This window comes from Stenella coeruleoalba (assembly GCF_951394435.1).
Source record: "Stenella coeruleoalba genome assembly, chromosome: X".
Classification (NCBI taxonomy): Eukaryota; Metazoa; Chordata; class Mammalia; order Artiodactyla; family Delphinidae; genus Stenella; species Stenella coeruleoalba.
In genome coordinates, this window is record NC_137152.1 from 9,952,789 (window position 1) to 9,976,328 (window position 23,540).

The following is a 23,540-nucleotide window of genomic DNA, read 5'->3' on the forward strand; positions in this document are numbered from 1 at the left end:
GCAGTGTATTTGACGTGGAGATTGAGGGACAGTGAGGCATAGAGTATAAGTCCTCTAAAATTTCAAGCTTTTGCTCTGGGTCAGTGATGGTGTCAGTCAGTGAGATGAGCCAACTGGAGTTGGCGGAAATAATTTCAGTGAGTAGATAAGCTTAAGTGGCTCAGAGTTCTCTGTTATGAAGTCATGGACTCTGTGCTGAAGACCATGTCATCATGCTGTCAGGATAAACAGTGTGGCCTCCCACAGTAATCATCACATGGGTTTAACTCGCAGTTGAATTAGTGCCTTTCACACAAAACCACCGACAATAAATCTTTTCATACCAACATGTGGGGCAGTTGTGTAATCAGGCCACAAGAAAAGGTCAAAATGATCTGTTTTAGGAAGATATGCCTGCGATTGTGTAGCCTGGTTCCTTATATTTGACAAAGTTTATATTTAATTAGTATTATGCATAAAATGAGCTAATTTTGAGCTTCATCTTATAAGAAACCTGTCTCAGGCCACTGATGAAAATCTTTCAGATGTGAATTAAATGTGTATCTACATACACTATACAGAGAGCAGTGCTGGGGACATACAGTATAGGATTCAAAATAGTTGCGGGGCTCTTGCTGTCACCCTAACATTTATTTTGTCTCAGGTATCCACGGGGGACCCACTCACCAACATTTCTCAGGTCCTGATTCAAAATCAGGAGATTCTAGAACTGCACTTAGCCATAGACAGGACGGCAGTGCTCTGAGGGGCCCAGGCTTGAACGAGACCTCCCACACCTGGCTCATCTTCACATCTAGGTAGCTGAGAGGGCAGCAAGGGGCTTCCCCTGGTGCCCTCGCTACTCCACTCAGGCAGAATGCAATCTTTTTTTTTTAATAAATTTATTTTGTTTATTTATTTATTTATTGGCTGCATCGGGTCTTCGTTGCTGTGCGTGTGCTTTCCCTAGTTGCAGGGAGTGGAGGCTACTCTTTGTTGCGGTGCGCAGGCTTCTCGTTGCGGTGGCTTCTCTTGTTGCGGAGCATGGGCTCTAAGCGTGCGGGCTTCAGTAGTTGTGGCACGTGGGCTCAGTAGTTGTGGCATGCGGGCTTAGTAGTTGTGACATGCGGGCTCAGTAGTTGTGGCTCACGGGCTCTAGCGCGCAGGCTCAGTAGTTGTGGTGCCCGGGCTTAGTTGCTCCGTGGCATGTGGGATCTTCCCGGAGCAGGGCTCAAACCCGTGTTCCCTGCATTGGCAGGCGGTTTCTTAACCACTGTGCCACCAGGGAAGCCCCAGAATGGAATCTTAAGCCGCAGCCACCCCCGACCCAAGTCTCCTCAAGCAGCAGACCCGGCCCAGGTTAGGGTCTGGCACAACTTGGAAGGTGAACGGTGACCCAGCTAGCCACATTTCAAACTGAAGCTCGAAGTACCATTCCTTTTTTTTTTTTTTTAACATCTTTATTGAGGTATAATTGCTTTACAATGGTGTGTTAGTTTCTGCTTTATAACAAAGTGAATCAGTTATACATATACATATGTTCCCATATCTCTTCCCTCTTGCATCTTCCTCCCTCCCACCCTCCCTGTACCATTCCTTTTTAATCATTTTCTGTGATCTACATGGAGGGCTCTTATTTCCCTTTCTTTAAATAAACAGCAGTTCATCTACACGGAGAAACTACACGTGAATAAGAGCAAAGCATGTAAAGGGTGAGTTACTAACTATGGAAATTGACTACTTCAGCTATTCTGTTCACACTTCTCCTAACAGCGCTATAGGGCGTATGTTTAAAGACATATTATATGAGGTTTTTTTAAAAAAATAAATTTATTTATTTTATTTATTTATTTTTGGCTGCATTGGGTCTTCGTTGCTGCGTGGGCTTTCTCTAGTTGTGGCGAGATGGGGCTACTCTTCATTGCGGTGCGTGGACTTCTCATTGCGGCGGCTCCTCTTGTTGCGGAGCACGGGCTCTAGGAACGCGGGCTTCAGTAGTTGTGGCACACGGGCTCAGTGGTTGTGGCACGTGGGCTCAGTGGTTGTGGCACGCGGGCTCAGTGGTTGTGGCACGCGGGCTCAGTGGTTGTGGCTCATGGGTTCTAGAGCGCAGGCTCAGTAGTTGTGGCACACGGGCTTAGTTGCTCCGTGGCATGTGGGATCTTCCCAGACCAGGGCTCGAACCCGTGTCCCCTGCACTGGCAGGCGGATTCTTAACCACTGCGTCACCAGGGAAGCCCTATTATATGAGTTTAAAAGGAGCCATTAAGGTCTCATCTGGGCAAAGAAAATGCTTTTTTTGGTGCAGGGGTGGGCTGCACATCGTCTTTGCTGCAGCGCGTGGACTTCTCTAGTTGTGGCGCACGGGCTCTAGAGCACATGGGCCCAGTAGTTGCGGCTTCTCTCCAGTTGTGGCGCACGGGCTTAGGTGCCCCCATTATGTGGGATCTTAGTTCCCCGACCAGGGATCGAACCCGCGTCCCCTGCATTGGAAGGTGGATTCTTAACCACTGGACCACCAGGGAGGTCCCCGAAAATGCATTTTTTAAAAGAAATCCTAACGTGTGTTTATATAATCATGTCTCGTGGTAATTTTAATGTTGCTACTGTTCATCAAATATGAAAAACAAGGCTTTATAATATTATCAAAATAATATTCACATAGTAATAGTCTCCTACCTAGTTTATATTTCCTGCTAATCCCTTACCATTGTTTCCAACATATTATGATCCATTCAGACCTTGCTGTATTTTGTTTCATATTGTTTTTCTATGCATAGTATTTTTGTATTAGGCATCAAGTAATTTTGGAAACTCTCGCTCTTTAACTCAATTTTATATTCACCTTTTCTTATCCCCTCACCACCCTATGGGACTTTTTTACTATTTTGCCTAGTTGAATATTGATTCCCCTTGGACATTAATGAAACTCAAGAAGAAAAAAAAACTTAGTTTAAGAGACAAAAATTTGTTCATATTTTTAAAAGATTGTTGCATATATTTTTCATTTGCATCCTTTTTAATTCACTCTGGTTCTGGACATGAAGTTACGCTTCCATTTGGTGGCAGGAATGGAAAATATGGGATGACTAAAAATGGAGATCACCAATCTATACCTTCTCTGTTCTTCATAGCCTTGAAAGTAGAAAGAAGAAAAGACAATGATACTACAAAAACTCTAATCTGTTATTATTTGGGGACATGTGGAGGGAAATAACCTAAGCTATGCTCTTAGGTTCTATAGCAAGGAAATGATTCCACCCACTACTTCTCTTTGCTTGTTTTTTCCTTTGTTCTTAACCCCAATGGATATCTGCTTTTGAAAAGTTATCTTTATATGATTCTTCATGTAGTAATTGGAGAGCTTTTGTGAGTGAAACACTTTCTTCATATAGTCAGCCCAAGTGCACCCTAGAAACCCTATGAATACAAAGTAGAAAGGTCTCAGAATTCAGTTGCAAGGTTAGTGCGGTCCAAGTTCACATTCAAAGCAGTATTTCCCAATAGACAGGAAAACGGGATTTCTCTAAGCCTTGCCATGGAGAAATTATAGCCATTGATTAGAGTAAATTGTTTTCCTAGGTTGAGGGTAAATTCAAGCATGGAAGGCACACTTCAGAAATTTAATAGAAGTCCCACAACCTCTTCCCATCAATGAAAATATGATCGTGGTCGACTGAAAATCTGTCAGCTCTCAGAGGATTAGGGCACTGCTAGGTTTCGTCAGATTTGGGGTGTTGTCTTCAGGTAGCTGTCTTTGAGCTATGTACCTATTCTTCCTTAACCTGAGTTTTCCTCCTGGTAAGAAGGTACATTTTGTCCTGTAGCTGTTTACAAGCTGTCTCTGTACGTGCCATCTTTGAATTACAGCTTCTTTAATGGCATCATCTCTATTCCTTGCCAGGGTTAGAAATAACATTTCTCTGTTTTATACTTTCCCCCCTCCCCTAACATGCATGTAAAAGTTATCAGTTGGAACAAGAGTTCAGAGCCCTCACCATTGCCTTCTTATTTTTTTCTAATCCTTCCTTGGTTGACTTTTTTTTTTTATTGAAGTAGAGTTGATTTCCAATGCTGTGTTAGTTTCAGGTGTACAGCAAAGTGATTCAGTTGCACACACACACATATGTATTCTTTTCCATTATAGGTTATTACAAGATATTGAATATAGTTCCCTGTGCTATACAGTAGGTCCTTGTTGTTTACCTATTTTATATATAGTAGTGCGTATCCGTTAATCCCAAACTCTTAATTGACCACTCCCTGCCCCCGCTTTCCCCTTTGGTAGCCATAAGTTTGTTTTCTAAGTCTGTGAGTCTATTTCTCTTTTGTAAGTAAGTTCGCTTATATCATTTTTTTAGATTCCACGTATAATTGATATCATATGGTATTTGTCTTTCTCTGTCTGACTTACTTCACTTAGTATGATCATCTCTAGGTCCATCCATGTTGCTGCAAATGGCACTATTTCGTTCTTTTTTGTGGCTGAGTAGTATTCCATTGTGTATGTATACAACATCTTCTTTATCATTTATCTTTCAATGGACATTTAGGTTGCTTCCATGACCTGGCTATTGTAAATAGTGCTGCTATGAACATGGGGGTGCATGTATCTTTTTGAATTAGAGCTGTCTCTGGATATATGCCCAGGAGTGGGATTGCAGGATCATATGGCAACTCTATTTTTAGTTTTTTGAGGAATCTCCGTACTGTTCTCCACGGTACCACAGCCTGATTATTGATATTCAAGTACAAGTTCAATCCCAGCAGAGCTCTGCAGAGTTCCAGTTCTGATACATGTGGGTTGGGAGGTAGTGGCTGTGATCGCTAACTGCTAGGAACACCTGGGAGCCCCAGCTACTTCTGGCACCAGAACAACCTCATTTGTAGTTTCCATTTCACTAATTCCATCTGTGCCTTTTACCTTTTCATTCGTAGACATCATCCAGAAGGAGAGGCCTCTGGACACAGGTTTCCTTCAAATCATTTTTATATCTCCCTTCCTCTTCGGCTCCATCGCCACATCTTTAGTTTAAGCCATCATCCTGCCTTACCTGGGATAGGACAATGACTTTATCACTGAGTCACCTTCTCCCCGACACCCCTGACATTTGCCTGCACTGTTGGCTGGGGGAACCTTTCAAAATAAAACTGCTTCTATCAGTCCCCAACTTAAAGCAGCCACCTCAGGGTCACAGCCATCTGAGACCAAGTACACACTGCTTACATAGATTCAAGACCCTCTGTGATGGGGCCCACACTCCTGGTCAGCCTCATGCCCTGCCTGTCCTCTGCTGTGGCCTTACCAGACTTCCAGCAGCCCCCAAGTGCACGGTTTTCTCTCCTACATTGTTTTCTTTGGACTTGTTATTCCCGCGGCCCGAAAGTTCCTTCATTTCCTTATCCACCTGATAAACTCCTCCATCCCTCAAGACCAGTTGAAGCATCTCCTAGTTTGCAAATTCTTCCCTGGGAAGGGTTGACCGCCTCCCCCTTCATGCCGCCATGTACCCATATATGCTTCTACATGACACCTTCATTGCAATGATATTAATCTTTCAGTCTAGATTGTGGGCTTCTTGAGGACAAGGAACCTGTTATGTTCTTCATTTCCCTATAGCCTAGCATGGTCCCAGGTACCTAAATGTTTGAATGAAAAGAAAAGTGAATGAATGAATAAATGGATGAATGAGATCCCGATTTGGCTGCTCGGTTTTGAAAACCTTTATTCCGTGTCTGGCTTCCTTCTGAAAAAATGAATGGGTTTCCTAAATTCTAATAGTAGCAACAGGCATTTTAGAGCTTTCTTTGCTGGTAAGACACGCACTAAAAACACAAACTGCGCTCATACATTTAAATTTTCACGTGTAATTCCCGTTGGTTTCCTATGCACAGGATACTTTCCGCCGGCTGTTCCCATTTGACGGCATCCTGTCCCTCTGTAATGACTCCCCTACTGAAGAGTGGTTCTCTCTAGGACTCTTTGCATCAACAGGGTCTTGCTCAGCTCTCCCCAGCCTGCCTTTTCACCTCCTCTCTCTCTCAAGAACCACCCACCCATCTTGTGTGCTAGTTACGCTTAGAAATACACTCTTCCCTAACCAGACCCAAAGCATTCCCACCTGTAGAACTGTTTGCACCTTCAGTGCTCTTGGGAACCCCTTTCCTTGTCAAGCTCTTACCCATCCATCCAGATCGAGCTCCAAAGCTGCCTTCCCTGTGGCTCTCCACCATTTGTCCTCCTATTTCCCACAAGCTGGAGTCGCTCTTTCCCCATTCTGTGTTTCCAGGACGTCGACAGAAGCTCTGCTTTACAGCTGTCAAATCCTGCCCTGCTGGGTACGGTGGTCAAATTGCTTAGCCTCTCTGCACCACAGTTTAGTCAATTACCAAATGGAGGAAGTGATACTTACCTGTCAGTGGCATTATGGAGATTAAAAGACATAATATGGGAACATGCTCTGCAGCCTGTCAAGACGAACACAGCATGTATCTTTAGTGGGCAGCTCAAATGAGCCAACAGAGAAAGGCAAAACTTTGGGATGTGGGCGCTCTGATTACTGATAATGACTTTACCAAGGACAAAGGGAAAGAACATTGGCGCAGGTGGCCTGGGTTGGATTCCTGGCTGTACCTCGAATGAGCTGTGTGGCCTTGGACAAGATGCTTAACCTCTTTGAAGAGAGCCTGTTTTCTCACATGTAAAGTGGAAATAGTGAAACCTACCTTGCAGAGTGCTTTTAAAGATTAGAGAGGATGAGGGTCAAGCAGCCCAGCAGAGGCCTGGTGCAGTCGGTGATAAATAATAAATGGGAGCTGACATAGCTCTGATGACTTGAATTCAGATGGTTTCCGATGTTCCCTTATCGTCTCCCACGTGAACCATACTGATGAGGACGCACACCCAGGCAACAGACAGTGTTACGCGACTTGACAAGGCCTGAGAGAGAGCGATCGTCAGACCCGGGAGACTGAAATCCATCCTGGGAGGCTGCCGACCTAGACAGGTGTCAAGATCCTGCTTTAGAAAGCTGCTTTGTAAAGCGTCACACTCCCAGGCTACCCAGACTCATGGCTGACAGCAGCTTAGAGCATCCTATCTGCTCCTGCAGGAGTTATTCTCGGATCCTCAGGGATGATGAGCTCAGACAGAAGCTCCGAGAACATGCAACGTGCACGGGGCGGGGAGGCAGGGAGCAGTGCTTTACACAGCAGTGAAATGAGCCGACTCCGTCACTGGGCTAGACTCTCCTCTGTATCTTCTGGAATGTTCTCCCTCAGGGCTCTGGAGATAGGAATTACTCATAATAACAATCATGGTTTAATAACAACAGCAGGCAGCAGCGTTTGCGAAGACGTGTGGGTCAAGGCATCTTTCATCCCTCATCCTACTTCATCCTGCCACTTGTGACTGGTCTGCCCAGTGTGGAGCCTGCCGCTGTGTCTCTAGCAAAGACCCTCCTCCTGCAGCAGGAGTAGATGTGCTTTGATAAATTAGGATTTTTTTTTTATTTCTGGCTCCTGGGCTCAAAGTATTTTAATTTCCAGAGCCTCTGTATCTTCATCTCTAAATGAGAACAATAACACCTGAAGGAGTACATGAGAAATACTGGGTGTGAAGTGCTTTACACAGTTCCTAGCATACAGTAGGTGTGAAATAAATGATCACTGGTTGTCCCCATGTAGATCCTGACCATGCATGTTGAAACCTTCTGATAAAAGCAGTCCAAGCCATGTGACTCCAGGTAGCCAAGCAAGCTATTTCTCCCCTTTCCCAATTTTCTTTTCTGTCCCCTCTTTTCTTTAAGGAAAAGCAGAGTCTTTCCTTCCTCCTGCCCCTGCAGAGCTGTCCGTGGATGTTGAAAGGTTACCATAGACATCAGTAGGCCTGGAAACAGATGGGGTAATCTGGGAAGACTTGAAAGGAGTGATTCCTGGAGAGTGTCCTGAAGAAAGAGGCTGGGGTATCATTTGTTGTGGAAGAAGAGGGTGCAGGAAGTGTTAGGTGAATGACATTGAACAAAACAGCTTGATTAATATAGGGGAGTCATCCACTGGATGGGTAAGCAGCTTTGAGTCTCTAGGAGAAACCCATGTCATTTGAGGTCCGGTCCAGTTTCTGCATCTTCTGGATGAGAATACAGGTGGCAAGAGGTGGAAGGGGCTTGCCCAGGCCACTCCCAGCCAGCTAGGGCATCCTCTACTAAAATGCCTGAGTCCCAGGTGCTTCCATAGAGTGACAGTCCCAGACAGGCAGGGATTCTTTTCTTTGTTCACTGGTGTATCCATATAGCCTAGAACAGTCTTTGAAGCATAGTAGGGCATTGTCAAGCATTTGTTTAACGAAGTCCAGTGGTCTTTAAAACTGAAATATAAGTGGAGTATCCCCTACTGGGAGAAGAAGATTGGGAATCTTATTTGAATCTGAGATGCTATTGGAAATTTTGAGAAGGGAAATGGTGTGATCAACATAATACCTCAGTAAGATGGTTGAAGATTGCTTCCAAATAGACCAAGGAGAAAGGAAACAAGAGGCATTCTATTTCTTTTTTTTTTTTTTTTTTTTTAATCTTTAAACATGTAAACCTTTATTTCATTCATTTGGCTGTTCCATGAACCTTCACTGAGGAACTACCATGGGGAAGTCACACTGTGAAACATCAGGCCTTTATCAGTTTGGCCAAGTAGGAAAGGCAAAGGATAGAAGTCCAAAGACCTGCTCTTAAGTCCCTGATAGCTCATTTAAGAGCCATGCGACTTCACATCACAACCTCTTTTTTTTAACTTTTTTAAAAAATTATTTATTGATTCATTTATTTTTGGATGCATTGGGTCTTTGTTGCTGCACGCGGGCTTTCTCTAGTTGTGGCGAGCGGGGGCTACTCTTCCTTGCGGTGCGCGGGCTTCTCATTGTGGTGGCTTCTCTTGTTGTGGAGCACAGGCTCTAGGTGCACGGGCTTCAGTTGTGGCACGCAGGCTCAGTAGTTGTGGCTCGCGGGCTCTAGAGCGCAGGCTCAGCAGTTGTGCACGGGCTTAGTTGCTCCGCGGCATGTGGGATCTTCCTGGACCAGGGCTCAAACCTGTGTCCCCTGTATTGGCAGGCGGATTCTTAACCAGTGCGCCATCAGGGAAGTCCCACAACCTCTTGAGTCTCACTTTATTCATCTGCGGGTTGCGGAGGGCCATGGCGGCCCGTTTCAGTGAGCCTCGGCGCTCGTCCGACTCCTCACGCTGCTTCCCCTGCCGCCGCCATCTCGAGGCATTCTATTTCTTGATTAAAAAGTCATTTTCCCCAAATACGGTTATTGAATGAATTTATTTTTTTACCTTTTTTAAGACCATTTTTTAAATTGAAGTATAGTTCGTTTACAATGTTGTGTTAGTTTCAGGTGTACAGCAAAGTGATTCAGTTACATATATATAAATATGTATATGTGTGTATATATAATCTTTTTCAGATTCTTGCATTATAGGTTATTATTGAATGAATTTTTAAATTTTATTTATTTATTTTTGGCTGCGTTGGGTCTTCGTTGCTATACGCGGGCTGACTCTAGTTGCGGCGAGCGGGGGCTACTCTTCGTTGCGGTGTGCGGGCTTCTCATCACGGTGGCTTCTCTTTGTTGCGGAGCTCGGGCTCTAGGTGCACGGGCTACAGTAGTTGTGGCTCACGGGCTCTAGAGCGCAGGCTCAGTAGTTGTGGCGCACCGGCTTAGTTGCTCCGCGGCATGTGGGATCTTCCCGGACCAGGGCTCAAACCCGTGTCCCCTGCACTGGCAGGCGGATAACCACTGCGCCACCAGGGAAGTCCCTGAATGAATTAATTTGAAAAACAGTTCATGCCTTGGTTGTCGTGAAAAACATGAGCTTCTCGTTACCATCTCACATGGCACAGTCAGCCATCCCCATGGAGTCCGAGATAGGAATTTAACTTCTCTCGCCGTTGATTGCAACAAGCTGCTCTTCAGCCTTGCCTTCTGAAATGCTCAGTTTCAAACAACAGTTGCACATACTGGCCTTTGCACACTAACTGTCCTCGAGCACCCAGTATCCGTGTCTGCCCTTGGGACCCGGCATTTATAGTTCCCTGTGGGGAATATTCTCAGTCAGTGCTAAAAACACAGGGCACAATGATGGAAATGCAGGCAACAGCCATTTCAACAAGATAGAGAAGATGCTCTTAGAAAAATGGACGTAAAATCTAGATACTTCCTGGCCAGGAGCAAGAGGGGGGGAAAGAATATCGCAATCACCCCACCTCCTACATAGCTGTGCGACTAGGTGGATGAAGATTATTAAAGCCAAAGCGATGGCCAAGTAGTACTTCTGTCACTTGCTTCTTTAAATTATTTTCTCTCCCTTTCCTCCCTCAATCCCTGCTCTCATCCACCCACTAGGATCTTTTTTTTTTTTTCTTTTTTTTGGCAGTCTTTAAGGCAAAGCAGTTAAAAGAAAAAGAACTGGAATTTGCATAACACCTTTCTTCCAAGATACTAAAAGCAGTTCCCCCATCTATAATTTGTCCTCACAACAGTCCTCTGAACAGGCCTATTATGATTATTATTATTATTTCCATTTTGCAATCACATCATTTGCTGCTGAGACTTTTGGCTACCACCTCATTTTTTGAACAATCTCATGCCCCCTCAGCCTATGTATAAAAAAGGTTTCAACTGCCACCTCCCATTTATGATTGTGCCACGTATTCCATCACAGTCTCTGGCCCTTTGTTTAATTTTATCATTTAAAAATATATTAAATTCTTGTATTGAGCGAGCACCGCAGAACTGGTGAGCAGAAGGTGGAGTCAGCGCTGAAAGAGAGCAGAATCAAACATAAATATCTTCGGAACTAAGAGGGAAATGGAAAGCAGCTCTCAAGGCAAATTGACTTGAATTGCATAAGAATGTGATTTTTTTTTCAAGAATTGTCTCGGGATATGAAGTACACTTTCTAACAGCTTCAACTTGGCAGATGACACTACCTGTCTCTTTCTAGTCTCTTCCAAGCTTGCAGCCTCCAAATTTGTGTTGGCTTCAAATTTTTTAATGTTTTCAAAGTGTTTCCAGCTTCCCGAATTCCTCTGATCATCTTACATAACCCATGACGGCAGCGCCTCCATGGCAATGACCCCAAGATGGCATAATGCACTGGTAAATGGTCTCTTGTAATTTTCCCAACAGTCTGTTCCTTCCATGGCCCAGCCCCCAATTTATTTTTAACATGGAGAGATTTCATTTAGCAAACCAGATGTTGAGTCTGATATTTTCCCCCTCTTTCTTCTCTTACTCATATTCATTGTCCCATCAAACTCTTATTGTTCTCTCTGCATAATAGCTGTCATACTATTAGACAGAGGCTATATCAGTCAGCTATTGCTTCATAACAAATAACCACAAGATCTCAATGTCTTATAACAACAAACATTCCTATTTTTTTATCGTGGTAAAATATATATAATGTAAAATTTGCCACATTAACCACTTTTAAGTGTACAATTCAAAGGTATTCATTATTCTCACAGCGTTGTGTAACCATCACTACTACTCATTTCCAAAACTTTCATCACCCCAAACAGAAACTCTGGACCCGTTAGGCAAAAACTCTCCATTCCTCCCTACTCTTAGCCCCTGGTCTCCTCAATCTACTTTCTGCCAGTATGAAACTGCCTATTCCAGGTACTTCATAAAAGTGGAATCATATAATATTTGTCCTTTGTGTCTGGAAATAAGCATTTCTTTCTCATGCATCTGAAAACTGGTTGGGGAGGGCCTGCCTGGAAGAGGCAGGATCAGTTCAGGACTACACCGCAAGTCTCTCATCCTCTTTGGACCGGGGGCTAGCTTGGGTATGGCATGCACATGGCAATGGAGAGCATGAGTGGGCAAGCAGGAACACGCAAGGCCTCTAAAAGTGTAGGCTCTGACCTGGCACTCTGTACCTCCTTCTATTGGCCAAAGCCAGGCATTGGCCAAGCCCAAAGTCTAGGGTCAGGGAAGTAAATGCTACCACTTTCCAGCCATGTGACTTTATTAAAAGTGCTGTAACCTTTCTGAGCCTCATTTCCTTATCAGCAAAATGAGGATAATAGTATTACCTAGCTCCTAGGGTGTTGTGATTATTACTGAATTGCTCTACATTTGCAATATAAAATTGCAAACAATATTATTGTCATTCTTAAAACGTGAAGAATAGAAAAGCAACAGAATCCAATAAACCTTTGTTCTCTAAGTTAGACGAGGATGCTGGACGCCTTCATGGAACTCAAAATTGGATTTAGAATTGCAAACTAAGGCTTATTGGAATTTGATGAAGCAGTAGCAATCATTTTATCCACTGGTTTTCCTATTGCTTTTAGCAGTAGAACCCTTTCTTCAACAGAAACCTAACCCACAGTCCCCATACATAAAGCAGTGGAGGATTTCCGGTTGAAAAGGCACAGGAGTATCCAGAGCTCTTCCCACTGACACGTGTCCCTGTCTCAGAAGGATTGCATGGAGCACAGTTTGAAAACCACTACTTTAGTCCAAGCTCCCTCCTCTTCCAGATGAAAGAAGTGAAGCCCAGTGGGGTGATGCGATTTGCCCCAAATCATGTGAGAAATAGAAGCTTCTTATAAGTACTAATAATACTCATCACCCTTAGAAGCATTACCAGGGCTGCCGAAATGCCACTCCGGTGCCTTCTAAGTTCTGTGCTTGTAGATCCGTATCAGAATTTCCACAGAACAACTTAACAATTAAGGACATTGGATTTAGAATCTGTGTTCTGGTTCTGCGAGTTACTGAGTGTGTGAACTGGGACCTTTTAAGTGATCTTTCTGAACCTCAGTTTTCTCATCTCTAAAATGGACATGACAACACCTTCTTTACTGGGTTATTGGGAAGCTTGAATTAGGGAACACAAGTAACATAAGTAGTACAATGTTTGGCGTGTGGTAATCATTTAGGACATATTAGCTCTTAATTTAGTTCTTATTTTATGATTGTTGGTGTTATTCAAAGTTTTTGCCAGTTTTCTATGCACTTGGGCACAGTGAATACATTTGGGGAAATACTGAGACAGTATTACTTACAATCTTTAGAAACCATATTATTTTAGAAAAATATAGTATTTCTTAATTTGAGGGATAAACTAGAAAAAATTGTTTTCAAGAGACTGGGCTGCTGCAAGGTTTGTACAACGTAATTTCTTATCCCTGGACACCATTTCTGTCTGTTTGCCTTCCAACAATCGGATCCAGCTGGCCAAACTGCCCCCTTCCTTTAGAATAAGGTAGGCAGCATGCTAAAATTTTGGAGGAGGATCATCTTGGTAGTCCTTGGGGAAATATCTCTAGATAAGCACCTAGAAGAGCATTGTCCAACAGATAATTCTGCAGTGATGGAATATGATAGCCTGTAATTGGGGCGACTGAGCACTTAAAATGTGGCTCGTGTAACAGAAGAATTGGATTTTAATTTAATTTAATTTTATTTAGTGAATTTAAATGTAAATAGCCATTGGTTTAGAGAGTTCTTCAGATGTTCTGAGCCAACTAGAATGCTTTTGGAAATTTTGGTATTGGACTCTTCAAATAACACATCCCTGAAGATATAGACAGGCAGAAATAGGATGGGAAGAATGCTTTCATACTGGAAGCAAGTCAAGCAGCCAGAAATGAATGAGAGGATGTAGATTAACCCTGTCCTTTCCAAAGACGTCATGGTGAGCTGTTACCAACCTCTCATCAGGACTTTGGGACTCCCAATACTTTTAGTAGAGTTTGTACTATTTAGCCTGGGCCTGTTGCAGGTTGCATGCTTGTGCCTTCTTGCACCCCTCACTCAGCTGACAAAGCTTTAACTACTTCTTAAGTAACTTTAAGACATTCTTCTCCAAACCCTCCTTTGTGAGACATAAATTGATCGCTTATTCAAAGTGATGGCTTTCAGTCATACTGGCACTTTCTCCACATGCCCTCAAGAGTATGTGTGTAGATGACAGCATGTATTCATGGATTGCAGCTTGTTCCAATAGCCGGCAGAATAGAAGGAGCTCAGTCAGACGCTGAGAAAGAGTGAAAGAAGAAGGTAAAGGAAGACTATTAGAACCAATAGAATTAAAGAGATACAGATATCACGAGATCTGGAGGGAATGATGTAGCCACATAAAACAGGGTGTTGGCCTGAACACATGCATACCCTATGACCCGGCAGGTCCACTCCTAGGAATATGCCAAACAGTAATGCATACGTATATCCACCAAAAGACACATACAAGACTGATGTTAATGGCAGTGCAATTCTTCACAGCCTCCAACTGAAAATCACCCAAATGTCCATCAGTGGGAAAATGGATAAGGAGATTGTGGTGCATTCACACAGTGGCACATGACGACTTGGATGTATCTCAGACACAACGCTGAGTAGAAGAAGAAAGGAAAATAAATAGTTTACGCTATGTGATTATATTAATATAAGTTCCCAATGGGGATCAAGCTATCCTATGGTGTTAGAAGCCAGGATAGTGGTTATCCTTGGGGGCAGGGGGTATTACGTCTTACGTAGCCCAGGGTTTCTCAGTCTCAGCATTACTGACATTTGCGCAGACCATGTTTTGGGGGTCTGTCCTGTGCGTTGTAGGGTATTTAGCAGCATCCCTGCCCTCTACCCACTAGATGCCAGTAACAGCCACCCTCCAATTGTGACAAAAATGTCTCCAGACATTGCTAAATATCCCCTAGGGGCAAAATCATTCCCCATTGAAAATCACTGCTGTATCCCAAATGCCTTTCACCTGCTAGATACTCAATAAATACTTACTGAAGGAATGTATGAGGCAAGAGCTGTTTAGTGTCACACAGGTGTATAAAATAATTGAGTTTTTATCTCAAGAGTTCCTGCTGCCCTTTATGAATCTTAAATATAAGTACCAGTTTCATCCATTAGTTAAAGAGTAAGTAATTCAAAGGCCAAAGGCAATATTCATTCAGCAAAAAATGAATTAAATGGACAAAAAATTTAGGTCAAACCAAAACCAAATATTATATGCCAATAAAACTCTCTTAGTAGCAGTTTCTAAATCAGAGTGCCTAACCTGAAATTTTACTACAAAGGTTTAAAAAATACAATAAAATAAAGGGCTTGAAATGAGACACTTTCATTAAAATGTTAATTTTGATAATCACTGCATCATTTATATGGATTTTAACCGAATAGCTTAATATTCTTCACAAAGAAAACCACAGCCTAAGCCTTAAATGCATTCAGTAAAATGTGCATTAGACTTTTCAAAGAATTTTGGTCTCTCCCTAGGTTTATATTCAAGTCATTGATTGTATGTAAGCTATTTAATTCTACACCTAAAATTACAGTGTGCTTTAATCCTTCCTCTACAAAGTTCAAATACATACCCCACAAGGCACCGCCAATTGTGCTCTTAAAATTCTTCTTTGTAGTGAAGCATTTTTGGTCCAAGACTCTGAGCAGGTCTTTAGGTCTTTTCCTCTCCCTTAAGTTTGCAGTTCTTTTCCCCGCCACCCCAATCTCCAAAAGCCCATAATTAATGTTACAACTGTGCTAGCCCCACCTCTGGCAGTTAGAGCGTCCTTTCCCACACTTCCACATGTCTGTATGACAGGTATTTTTTTTAAGTGTGGGTATCCATTCCAGTATCCTGGGGAATCATAAGGTTGGATACTTTCCCTTCCTCGTTAAGGGAGACATGTTCAATTTCAAAACCATTTGACTCCTTTGATTGCCTGTTTTTAAAAAACATAATTTTCAGACTCTTTACGGACAGAGGATGTTCCAGTTTTCTACTGCCACCCAACCAATGTCATGGCTTAACAAAATAGTTTCTTATCTCACGATGCTGTGGGTTGACTGGACTCATTCACATGGTTCTCACTGCTTTCGCTCATGTGGCTGCAGTTCAATGACAGCTGGAGCTGGAGCCGCATAAAGGCTTATTTGGACTGGATATCCAAGGTGGCTTTTTCACGCGTGTGTTGTCACCAGGACTTAGACAGCTGACCCCACTGCAGCTGGCCAGGCGAGTCTCCCTCTCCCCATGCTGCTTCTCCACAGGGCCAGCTTCCTCACAACATGGTGGTCACAGGGTTGTTGGACTTAAATGGCAGCTGGCTTCTTGCAGAGTGAATGTTCCAAGATACCCATGTGGGCACTGCAAGGCTTCTAGATTTCTTCCAACCAAGGCCTGGAAGTCATGCAGTGTCACTTCTACAATATTCTGTTTGTCAAAAGTAAGTCACAGAACTAGTCCAGATTCAGCAGGAGAAGACTACACAAAGACGTGAGTACCACAGGTATAATTCATTGAGGACCATCTTTGGAGCCTGTGTATCACAGATGGGAAAAGATGAACCACATGATCATACAGTTGTTCAGGGTGAACTCTTTAACGTATTACTTAGTAAGTCATAAATTCTCCTTTCCTTAAATTCTCATCATTTTCTGTTTGGCTACCAAACTTGTCTCACTTCAGATCTGTTAGTATTTGCTTAACATATTTAGGTGCTCTGATATTAGGTGCATATATATATTTATGATTATTATATCTTCTTAATGAATTGACCCTTTTATCATTATAGTAACCTTCTTTGTTTCTTGTTACCATTTTGGCCTTAAAGTCTGTTTTGTCTGGTATGAGTATACCTACCCTGCTCTCTTTTGGTTTCTATTTGCATGGAATATCATTTTCCCTTCCTTTACTTTGAGCCTATGTGTGTCCTTCAAGCTGAAGTTCATCTCTTACAGGCAGCATATAATTGCATCAGCAGTATCACCCCTCAATCAAGGGGAAAATGGTAGTGGAAGAGACCTTGTCTGTCCAATAGGTAGAAGGCAAGCCAGTGCTCCTGGACAAGTGAATTCTTTGATTCACCTCCTCTGTCTTTTGCCCTGATGACTATGGTGGCTTCGTTATGCCCATTTTCTTTCTCAGCATCCCTTGAACCTAAGTGAAAAATGACAAATAACCCTGTTCCTCTTCTTTGCAGTTATGGAAGCAAAGCAAGGTTCAGCACTCTCAAAGCAAGGGAGAGTGCTAATGTTTCATAAAGTCCATGGCAGATCACACTTAGCCTTAATGTGTTGGCCTTGTTTGCATGCTTGATTGTTTGTTAGCTGTTTCCATTCTCTCCGGCTAATGGCTTCAGTACCTGTTAGGAATCGGTACGGTGGATAATTGCAGTCTCTGTTTAGAACAGTGGAAAGGTCAACTGTATTAAACCTCCATTTCAAGTAGTCCTGTGGTGACTTTTCTAAAAAGGAGGGGCAACATTCTTCCCTCCAGCTTTGCCAGCAATTGGCTAGGCTGACTTTATATTATGGCTAGGCACCAGAAATCTCTGTGTTCTTTTCACATCTCCAGGTTCAGGTAGGAAGAGAAAATAGAAGGCGTCCCAATGGCTTCATAATACCTTACGATTGAAGAAAGGTTCTTCTGAGCAAAGAGTCATTGGATAAATGCTGTTAATCTGTTCTTATTTACATAAACAGTGGCTGTCCACCAGCAGAGAGTTTAAGGGCTGAAATGCACTAGCTTTCAGAAAAGAATATTCTTCTAATCTCTTTGAAGAACTCTGAAGTTCAGGTAGAAGAAAGACCCTTATGTGTGCACGCATTTGCCTTAGAAGTGGGAGTTCAAACACCCTTTCACTGTGCCTTACCACCTTTCTTTCCAAATAAAAATACCACACATCAGTCTTTCGAGTTATGTTAGGATGTCATTTTACAGTTCACAAAATTCTTTCATATATCGCCCTAAATTACCTCTTTATTTTGCCTTTTAAAAGCCTAACCTTTCAGCCTTCATGAATTGATTCCTTCTACTTGTGAAGTTTAAAATCGTTTCGTTAACTTGTTTGGACTTTTTTTAAAGCAAGACTCTTGAATTTTGACATAAAATATATTCTTTTTATTTTAGTGTTTTTTTGTTTATGCTTCATTTTGTTCTGTTTTCCCAGTCTCTAAGGAGATCTCATTGCTCTTCACAACGTAAATTCATATTGATCTCTGAGTTAGTCAGGGGAATCTGTTTAGTCGGTCTAGAAGGGACGTATACAATAGCGCATGCCAATGTGATTATGTATTGCAATATTAAGATCATGTAAAGGGCTCCCCTGATGGCGCAGTGGTTAAGAATCTGCCTGCCAATGCAGGAGACATGGATTCGAGCCCTCATCCGGGAAGATCCCACGTGCTGCGGAGCAGCTAGGCCTGTGTGCCACAAGTACTGAGCCTGCGCTCTAGAGCCCGCGTGCCACAAATACTGAGCCTGTGTGCCACAACTACTGAAGCCCGTGCTCCTCAACAAGAGAAGCCACCGCAATGAGAAGCCCGCGCACCGCAACAAGGAGTAGCCCCCACTAGCCGCAACTAGAGAAAGCCCACACGCAGCAACGAAGACCCAATGCAGCTAAAAATAAATAAATTTATTTTTTAAAAAAACGATCATGTAAATATGAAGTGGGAAAATCAGTTTAAGAAAGGTGCCAAGCTATCCTGCTCTAAAAGAAAGCAAACACCAACTTTAGCTTCACTGTTGAAAGGGATTTTAATACTGAAAGCCTCGTTAGAATCTGAGGTTATTCATTTGCTACAACAGAATCCCATCCAATGAAATTTTAAAATGGGATGTGGTGGCGAAGAATGCCCCGCGAGCCCTGATGCTGGGTGTCCCAAACATGTTTCAGGGGACTTACCATCAAAAAATAAAAGACTTTTGTTAAATGAATGAAGAGAGAGGAATTAAAGGCAAATTTGATAGGAGTGGTTTAGTGTAGGTTAGACTGTATCTTCCTCTGCAGGTCAGCACTGTGATACAGGGATTAAAATGATGTTTTTCTCAAATTCAACCATTTAAAAAATATTGGCACTCTAATTTGAAATTACTCTTTAGAAGTAGAAAATTCACTTGGCATTTATTATGAAATAATACTTCTCTAAATGTGCTTCCAACTGGATTTTTTTTCAAGTCCCTAGCTGTTTTCAGCCTTCATAAAAAGAAGTTATCTGATGACTTGAATGTGCCATGTTCCGTTCTGAAGTCTAATCTTCCTGCTGAGGCTGTTTGTAAATGGCTTAGGTCTTCTTTTTTTCCTCCTAGGATCTTAGGGTTAGGAATTCTAAGGAATCCAAAACATTATGGAGTTAATTGTTCTCGTCTGGCAGGTTATAATTAAATAATTATAGGCGAGAGAAAACGGAAGAAAAGCATATCCCCAGTCCTAATGTTAAATAACATATTGGAATGTATTATTTCACTTCAGATAACTTCATTTACTCCTTAAGTGGTAAAATTAAAATCAATATAGGTTATGTTTCAGGCAAGTTACAGGGAATTACTATAGACACAAAGAATTTAAATGCTGTAAATATAATAGACGTATTTTGAAAAATGGTTCCCACTTTCAAATTAACAAGGTGTACTGTTCAATACTTCTTCCTGACATTCTTGACAGAAAAAAGTTCTGTGTAAGGTGAAGTCATGGGTGGACACTACTTTTGAGATACTTGTAGGTTAATTGGCTGTGAATCTTTCTTTGTTGGTGTGGCAGACAGAATCTAAGATGGCCCCATGGATGGTCCCTGCCTCCTGCTGTTCATAACTTTGTGTATTTCCTTCTCTTTTAATATGGGTGGGACCTGTGACTTGCTTCTAACCAACAGAATATGGCAAAGGTGATGGAATATCACTTCCATGATTATGATTGTGTTACCTAAGATCATACCTTCCATCTTGCCAAAGGAGTCCCTCTCCTTTGATCGTTTTTTGAAGCAAGTTGCCATGTTGAGGAGGCACATGTGGCAAGGAACTGAGGATGACCTCTAGCCACCTGCCAGCAAGGAACTGAGGCTCTTGGTCCAGCAATCCCAAAAGGAATTTAATCCTGCCAAAAACCACAGGAAATGGATCCTTCCCAGCTGAGCTTTCAGATGAGACCTCAGCCCTGGGCAACACTTGATTGTGGTCTCATCAGAGAACTTGAAAAAGATGACCAAGTTAAATCATACTCATCTGTCTGCTTCACAGAAAGTGTGGGATAAGAAATGTGTGTTGTTTTAAGCTGCTAAGTTTATGGTAATTTGTTACGCAGCACTAGATAACTAAAGAAGCTAGCTTCTGTGATGGGACAGAGTAATGATCCCCTAAAGACGTCCACATCCTAATCCCCAGAGCCTGTAACTTTGCAGGTGTGATTCAGTTAAGGATGGAGCAATTTTCCTGGATTGTCCAGGTGGACTCAGTGTAATCACAAGGGCCCATATAGGTGAAAGAGGAAGGCAGGAGAGTCAGGGAGAAATTTGAAGATGCTACTTTGCCTGGGTTTTGAAGATGGAGGAAGGAGCCATGAACCAAGGAATACAGGAAGTCTTCAGAATCTGGAAAGGGTTCCAGAATGAATGCAGCCCTGTTGACACCTTGATTTTAGCCTAGAGAGGCCCGTTTCAGACTTTCGACCACCAGACTTGTAAGATAACAAATCTGTGCTGTTTTAAGCCACTGAGTTGTGGTAATTTATTACAGCAACAGTAGGAGGCTAATGCAGTCTATGCTTATTTTGTTAGCATCTAAGATGAATAATGAGTCCACCTCCCGGGGCTTGTCTGCTCCTAACAGACTGCACTGGAGCTGTGAGTATTTTCTTCTTTTTCCAGAAATGAATAAATAAATACGGTGCCATTGAGCATTGCTGTAGGGAAAATGAGCATTTTTTCCACAGCCTTGTGGGCACATCCATCCTACCACCTCATACCCCTCATTCTTGCATTTACCTTTTTACTGTTTCTTCTTCAGGTTCTAAGCTCGGACTGTCTTAGTCAAGGATCGTTTGGACTCAAATAATGTGATCTATTCATGTCAGTTTAAGTAAAGAGAAATTGGGGATAAGTGTAGCAAGTAGGTCTCAGAGGATGGAATCGTAAAGCAACTATTCTTTTCCCCCATTGCCCGTTCAGAAGAGCTCTCCAGGGCCAGGTCTTCATTAAAATCTCAGGCAGGTCTGCAAATGTATTGAGCAGGTTCAGAAAATTTCTCCAGTCACTTGGACACTTGTAATCACAACAACCTGTAATCTGTAATTAAAATGTTCGATTGTCATGTAATAGTCAAAATCGCCAACTCCACAGAATTTCTCCCTTGCCCCTATATCCGGCCTGGGAAGCCTGCACTGGGTTAAGGGGCATTCCCCAACATTTTTCCCTAGCTTTGGCTCCTTCCACGTTGAAATGAGGCCAGGACAGTGAGGTAAAAAGCAGGAACGTTCTCACTCAGTTGTCACCAAGGTGATCCGACATTGGTTTCCTCTGTCCATGGAAGATCGTGTAGGTTGACTTGTGGACACATTTGTAGATTTCTGGAAGACTTCTCTGTTGAGTTGTTCCAACTGCAGTTCCCTTGAGTCAGATGGTACCCAACGGCTGGCTATGTCCAGCACTCCTTAGCTTCTACATCTCTCTACTAAGGCCCTCCTGCCCCTGGAAGAAGCTCAGTTGAGCAATGCCTTTATTAAATGACCCCAGGGCACCACGTCTACCGTGTCTTCCAGATATCATCCACAGGAATTGCACGCTTAAGGCCTGTCTCAGTGGAAGGGTAATAATTTTGCAAATATAGCCTCTGCTCTTTGGGCATGTGCTGCTTCCTCAGGCCTCTCCCTGTTACCATTTTTAAAAATTACGTCATGATTAAGACCCCAAGATGAATAAGAGTCCCAAACTGTGGTTTTTAATACCTCCTTTGAAAGTGTGCAGCACCCTGTTTTGGCATGTGGGGGCGATTGGCATGAGGCCTCAGCTGAATCTGCCCCATCATCGTAGCACCCTGTAACATATGAACACATGTAGCTTCTATCTTTTTTCCCCTCTAGGATTGGAATCCTAAGGGACCCGAAGCATTATGGCGTTAATTCTCCTTGTCTGGCAAGTAATAATTAAGTACTTGTAGATGAGAGAAAAGAGAGGTAAAAGCCCATTCCCAGAACTGATGATACGTATCATACTGAGATATTTTACATTAGCTGTTTTACTGATGTAAAATGGTGAGCAACCAGCCCTCAGGAATGGTGGGAACCAGGCCTGCTCAGGGGACCCCTGGCATCTGTAACCTTTACTCTTTCTTGTTCAGTCATGAATGTGACTCGGCTCCCGGCTCTCTTTGTCTGTGTCTCTTAGTTCTGATTCTGGAGAGAGGACATTTGATGGCCTCATTCCAACACTCGGGTCCAATCAGCTGTGCCCTGACGATGAGTTCTGGGCCCATTGCCTGCTGCTGAGGGCTCTGGGGGCAGACTTGAGTAGAGCAGGCCAGGCAGGACAAACAGGCCCACACCACGGCTGCCACACTCTGATTCCTCCTGCCGCATCCTTCCACGACACTCCATCCGTACATTCACGTGCCCACCCTCCTAGTGCTGGCACCCGCCTTGCCTCCAGTGCTTCACTTCCGTGCATTCCACGGCAGGGAACATCCTCACCCGCATTCCCTTAAAGGCTAGTGGCAGAATTTCTTTGCGATATAAACCAGAGTGGAGTGGCCGGGTCATAGTGCTCGTGACACTGAAGTTTGCCTAGGGGTGCCAGATTGCTCCCCAGAACTGCTACACGGGGCTCCGTGGCCACCAGCAAAGCAAGATCATTCATCCCAGCCACTGGGAATTCTCATTTGATTACACTGTTGCTCTATTAGTCCTTCTAACGGGAACACTGTCTGCCACTCCGATTATTGGGGCTTTCCGCCAGCCCTTGGCAACTAAGAATTGATGGGATCAGACAGGCCCTCCCCACCATCGCCATCAGTTCTGATTCGATTCTTCCTCCAGTTCTTGAATTCTAGTCCTCTTTCTCCTCTCCATTGATTTCTCTTCGTCGCTGCCCCGACCGACTCCTTCCGTCAGGGGCCACCGCTACCGCCGCTGGGGCAAGTCACATCGTCCTCCCCAGGCAATGGGCTTATAGTAAGGGGCTGTAGAGCACTTAATGCTAGAAATGCAATTTGTCGTGGCTTCTCCAAGAGAACAGCACTGCCACAGATCCCCTTCGCTTTAGTCATTTGGGCAGGAAATCACAAAAGCAGGTAATTAATTACCTCCTACAGTCAAAAAAGTCAGCTCCACCTCAAGAAAATGGCAAGTGACCTTTCTCCTACTCAGGATAAAAAAGGAACAAAGGAAGGAAGGAAGAAAAACCATTATAACCCATAATATGGTCTTCCCCCAAGGGTTTGAGTTATTTGAAAGGTTTGGGTTACTTGGGGGAAATTAAATAAACCATTATATTACATTGTTCTGCTTTCGGCCACACAGTGTTCCCTATGGTGAACAATATTTCCCAGTGAGCGCCCATCTGAAATGTTTATCGGCCCAAGGTCGTAGGCATTGTTACTGCAGCCTTAGAAAGCCGCATGGTATGGGAAGTCACGTGTACTGGGATACTGTTTTTACATAAGAAGCCTACAGTGACATTTTTCTTTCATGATGCTAAGAAGATACTGACATTCAATGAATTGATAGAATTTTTAAAACTCTATCCCCTTCCAGAAAATTACACAGACAT

General features: G+C 43.1%; 1 protein-coding gene across 1 annotated transcript in view; it reads left to right on the forward strand.

The window, feature by feature from the left end:
• FRMPD4 (FERM and PDZ domain containing 4) overlaps window positions 1-23,540 on the forward strand; it is an 852,755-nt gene that overhangs the window by 781,272 nt on the left and 47,943 nt on the right. The gene's annotated exons all lie outside the window — the stretch shown is intronic.